Source organism: Choloepus didactylus, chromosome X (genome assembly GCF_015220235.1).
Source record: "Choloepus didactylus isolate mChoDid1 chromosome X, mChoDid1.pri, whole genome shotgun sequence".
NCBI lineage: Eukaryota > Metazoa > Chordata > Mammalia > Pilosa > Megalonychidae > Choloepus > Choloepus didactylus.
In genome coordinates, this window is record NC_051334.1 from 139,870,566 (window position 1) to 139,876,315 (window position 5,750).

Here is a 5,750-nt window from a genome sequence, read left to right on the forward strand (position 1 = left end):
TATCAATACTGGCATCTACTACAACTCAGAGCAGATCCAGCATTTTCTCTCCAATGATGTCATTCACTTATCTTTTTAGTCATTAAGGAAGGAAAACTGCAACAGGCTACAGTACCTCTAGATGACTGAGGCAAGTGCAGGAAAATCTGAAAATGAGAAAAAACCCACCACAGTTTTGATTTGGCTTAAAGCAATAATGCAATCCACATTATACCCACAACTTCCAAAAACATCTTTTCCACAGCAAGAAAAGTTGCTGTTGATGCATGTGGCTTTTATGACAGAGATGCATTAAGTAAGCAGGTGTGTGCTGAGTACCAGACGGCACTTCAAAATGTATCTTCATCATCTTCTACTTTTGCCTCTCTCAGGTTCTGCCTTTGATGCTAACCATGGTTTTAAGCCTAAGAATGAATTGACTGTGTTGCTTTCCTTTGATTCAAAAAAACTGTCATAATCTCCACAGTATTGGTCACCATTAAATATCTGAGGTGGTAAAGGTTTGCCCTGAGTAGACTTCTTTTCTGGAGGGATGTTTTTGTACATTCATTGCCTCTGTTCTTCTAACATTGTAATATCCACCTCTTCAAATTCTATCTTGTTGGCTCCCAGAAATCTAACCACAACCTGCTGTTTCTTCTTTATCACCAGAAAGTGGGAGGAAGAGGTAATGAACAAGTGGATGACCATCCTCTTGTTGCACCAGGGACCAACCCTCTGCCCCAGAGGGATATGGGCTGACACAGACGCAGAGGTAGAATTGGGCTCTGAACCTCTGCCATCCCACAGCAGAGAGCTCCCATCAGGGAAGATCTCAGGGATCTGGCTCCCTCCCACTGAATTCTCAACAATTTTATTGATTTTCTCAAGAAACCAGCTTCTGGTTTTGTTGATTCTCTCTATTGTTTTCCTTTTCTCAAATTCATTAATTTCTGCCCTAAACCTTTGTTATTTCTTTCCTTCTGTTTGCTTTGGGTTTAGTTTGCTGTTCTTTCTCTAGTTCCCCCAAGTGAGCAGTTAATTCCTCATTTTTTTTCTCCTTATTCTCTTTTAATATATGCATCTATGGCAATAAATTTCCCTCTCAGCACCACCTTTGCTGCATCCCATAAGCTTTGATATGTTGTGTTTTCATTTTCATTTGCCTTGAGCTATTTACTAATCTCTCTTGTAATTTCTTCCTTTACCCACTGGTTGTCTAATAGTGTGTTATTTAGCCTCCATATATTTGAGAATTTTCTGACCTTCTGCCTGTTATTGATTTCCAACTTCATTCCATTATGATCTGAGGAGGTGTTTTGTATAATATTAATTCTTTCAAATTTGTTGAGGCTAGCTTTATGACCCAACATGTGGTCTATCTTAGATAATCATCTAGGAGCACTTGAGAAAAATGTGGATCCTTCTGTTGTGGGGTGTGGAGTTCTATAAATGTCTGTGAAATCTAGAAAATTTATCATACAATTCAATATCTCTGTTTCCTTATTGATCCTCTGTCTAGATGTTCTATCCATTGACACAAGTGGAGTATTGAAGTCTTCAACTATTATTGTAGATGTGTCCACTTCTCCCTTCAATGCTGACAGTGTTTGCCTCATGTATTTTGGGGCACTCTGACTCAGTGCATAAATATTTACAATTGTTGTGTTTTCTTGATGAATTGTCCCTTTTATTAATATATAATGTCCTATCCTTCTTTGTCTCTGTTAATTGTTTTCCATTTGAAGTTTAATTTTTCTGATATTAATATAGCTACTCCAAATTTTTTCTGGTTGTTGTTTGTGTGATACATCTTCTTCCAAACTTTCACTTTCAGCCTATTTTTGTCCTCATGTCTGAAGTGAGTTTTTTGTAGATAGCATATAGATGGGTCTTGTTTTTTAATCCATTATGCCAGTCTATGTCTTTTTATTGGGGAGTTTAATCCATTAACATTTAGTATTATTACTGTAAGGGCAGTACTTTCTTCTACCAATTTGTCTTTTGGATTTTATATGTCATATCTTATTTTTTTCTCTCTCTCCTTTTGCTCTTCCTGATAGTTTTCATTTCTACACTCTTCTCCAGTTCTCTCTTTCCTGTCTTTTCCTATCAGCCTGTAGCACTCCCTTTAGTGTTTCTTGATGTGCAGTTCTCTTATTCACAAATTCTCTCATTGTCTGTCTGTCTGAAAATATTTTAATCTCTCCCTCATTTTTGAAAGGCAGTTTTTCCAGATATAGAATTCTTGGTTGGCAGTTTTTCTCTTTCAGTATCTTAAATATATTATACCACTGCCTTCTCACCTCCATGGTTTCTGCAGAGAAATTTGTACACAATCTTATCAAGCTTCTCTTTTATGTGATGGATCATTTTTCTCTTGCTGCTTTCAGAATTCTCTCTTTGTCTTTGACATTGGACAGCCTGATCAGTAAGTGTCTTGGAGTAGGTCTATTGGGATCTGTTCTGTTTGGTGTACACTGCACATCTTGAATCTGTAATTTTATGTCTTTCATAAGAGTTGGGAAATTTTCAGTGATTATTTCCTTTACTATTCTTTCTGCCCCTTTTTCTTTCTCTTCTCCTTATGGGACACCCATAACACATATATTTGTGCACTTCATGTTGTCATTCAGTTCCTTAAGACCCTTCTCATATTTTTCCACTCTTTTCCCTATCTGTTCCTTTATGTGTAGGTTTTCAGACATCTTATTTTCTAGATCAGTTATCCTTTCTTCTGCCTCTTCAAATGTGGTGTTGTAAGTCTCCATTATGTTTTTCACCTCTTCTTTGTGCCTTTCATTCCCATAATTTATGCCAATTGTTTCTTCAAACTTTTGAGTTCATCCTTATGTTCACCCAGTATCTTCTGTATATCTTTCATCTCTTTTGCCATATCTTCCCTCAGCTCATTGATATTATTTTTAATTGATTTAGGAGATCTATTTATTAATTAGTTGCTTCAATTCCTGTATCTCAGAAGTGTTAGTTTGTTTCTTTGGGCGGTCCATGTTTTTGTTTTTCCTACTATGGCTCATTATCTTTATGTGTCTTGGCATCTGATTTTCTTGATTAATTTATTCTGGAGCTTGATTTCACTCTTTTACCTATTGTGTTCAGTTCAACTTTTTTTAGACTTCTACCATAGCTTCTGTTTAGTTGATCAGAATTTTTCACTTCTTGTTTTCCTGGTTCTTGCTCTGCCTCTATGTAACCTTTTTGTGAGAGGGTCTCCCCAGATATGATCAACCCCAATCAGATTTTCCCAGTCCAGACAGGCCCAGGTCTTAGGAGGAGGGTATGGAGTTTCCCTGAGAATAAGAACCTGCAGGCTGTCAGACCCTCCTGTGAAGCCTCTAAACTTGGTGCTTTTCCTATCCTGTCCAGCAGGTGGCACTTGTCAGACCACAGCTCCCCACCAGTGTAAAGAGATGCCACAGGTGCCTTTAATACTCTGCAATCCTTGTCCCTGTCTGAGGCATGGTTGACTCATGCTGGTTTCTGTTTTCCGGCCCCTGGGCATTGAGTTCTCTGAAGGAGGGCAGCCACTTGAGCCTGGCCCCACCCTCCCCTTTCCTTGGGGAAGTTATGCCCTTCATGGGGTTGTCTCCCCTACTAAAGTCATTGCTTTGTCTCTCTGGGCTATCTTAGCTCTGCTCTTGCCTGGGTCCAGCAGTCAATTGCAAATATTTGAGGCTTTCTGTAATGAGCTGCTTAGAATGGTTATTTCACAAAAAAAAAAAAAGAAAAAGAAAAAGAAATACCCTTTTAAGGCCTTTCTCCAGCCCCCAAGTTTTGTCAATCTCAGTATAGACTATTTAAAGATAGGCCCTTTAGGTTATTACCACTTTCATCTGAATAGTTACTCTGAGGCAACTGTAATTCTGTTCTTGCTGGGGGGGCCCGGACTGAAGCAGGAGCTCTGATGAACTATTGAAATGCAAAAAGATAAAGAGTTGGAGACCAAGAAAAGAGGAAAAAAAACAAAAAAGCATGCTTTTCAGAGCAGGACCCCAGCTTCCCGGGATTGCAGATGGGAGTTGGTACCCATTTCTATGTGCCCTTTTTTGTTGGAGCCCAGCCCTTTTCCAGTATTATGAATACCTCCAACTCCAAAAGTCTCTGCTTTTTTTGTTGTTTTGGTTTTCTTGATTTTTGTTGTTGTTGTGAGCCCCATCTCCTCTGCCAAACTGATGGCTCCCAGTTTATCTGTGCTTGGTGCTTCTGTTATTTAGTTCTGCGATTGGGGCTGGGTTGAGCCCCCCTCCTTGATCCCAGCACAGATTGTTTCTTTTTCCCCAACTCCAAGACAGTCTGCAATGCCTGGGGGTGGGTACCAGCCCACTGGCCAGGGAAACTTACAGGTTTTGCTGCAATCTCAGCTGTTCCACCTGTTCTAGACTGTTGTATGATGTGTGACTGATCACAGACTTCCCTGAAATGGCTGTTCCACACAGTTTCTGGCTATTTACCAGCTGCCCTAGAGGAGTAACTAAATTCCACACCTCACCACTCCATCATCTTGCCCTGCTTCTCCTCACTACATGAAGAGAGGAAAAAACATTTTGCAGAAAGAGTCTTGGATTAAGAATCAAAAGCCTTGGATTTTAATCCCAGTCCTGCCATTGATTAGCCAAGTGATTTTGGGCAATTCCCTTCCCCTAATTGGGATTCAATTTCTTACTCTACAAAAATGAGTAGGGTGGACTAGACATTTTCTCAGGTCCCTTTCAGCTTTAAAGTCCTATGAGTCTGTAAGTATATATTTTTTATTAAAAGCAGAGGCTTTGAATACATCTTTTATATAGAATTTCTTGTTCAAACAGAATTCTTTGTTTCTAATTCAGCAAAGCAGTCTTGCTCTGGCTATCTGCCTGGATGTAGAAAAAGCCTTACAATATAAGACTGGATATTAGCATGAGGATCATTGAAATGTGATCCCATCCCTTTGCTTTCTGTTAAAGAGAGGATGTAACAATTACATGCAAAAAAAAAAGCATGACATTTAATATTTTCTCCATTTTGATTTTTCTTACTGATTTTCTTCAAGAATAAGGCCAACCTATGTGGCTTGACTTGACTTCATAAGGAATGCATTTTTCTTTATGTGTAAAGTCTTGTCAGTCTTGAAATGTTTAAATATTTAGGTATTTTGTTTCTGGCATAGAGCAAATTTCACCAAGTTTCATAGATCAGTAGCCAACCATTTATGGTACTAAGTCATAATGAACAAAGAGTGCAGTATTTATAGTCTTCTCCTCAGTGAGATGGTATGATTTATAATGAATGGTGGGTATTAATGCCTACAGTTTAGATCCATTTGTACCACAAATAATCAATTTGGAAAGAAAAACATTTCTGTTCTCCAATTTGAAGAAAAAATGCAAATGAAATATAATTAACCAGCTATTTTCCTTGCAGTATGTATTTAAGGGCACAACGATGGCTCTGTGCTACTGTTTGCTGAGAAGGAAATGGCAGGAGAGCAGTTTGCAAAAATATCAGTTTTTAAACATCCGGTTTACCACCTTTCATTGTCGTTTTGCTTTGTCAGTTGAACAATGTTAGATTTAGGCTTGCACTGATAACCTTCAGCATCAAATCCACTGGGTGTTGAGTACATTTTGTCCAGGAATGCTGATAACCATAGGGAGTTTTTCTTTTAACTGATAAATAGTTTAGTTGATCAGAGTGGGGTTTTCTAAGGTTTTTTGCATACATGATTAAAGGCCATGAAGCTGGAGTCAGTTAAATCATCAGTAAAGTTGGGC

At 38.5% G+C, this 5,750-nt stretch overlaps 1 pseudogene; it reads right to left on the reverse strand.

Moving 5' to 3' along the window:
* Positions 1 to 345: 345 nt before the first annotated feature.
* Positions 346 to 690, reverse strand: LOC119522366 (annotated as a pseudogene).
* Positions 691 to 5,750: the final 5,060 nt, after the last annotated feature.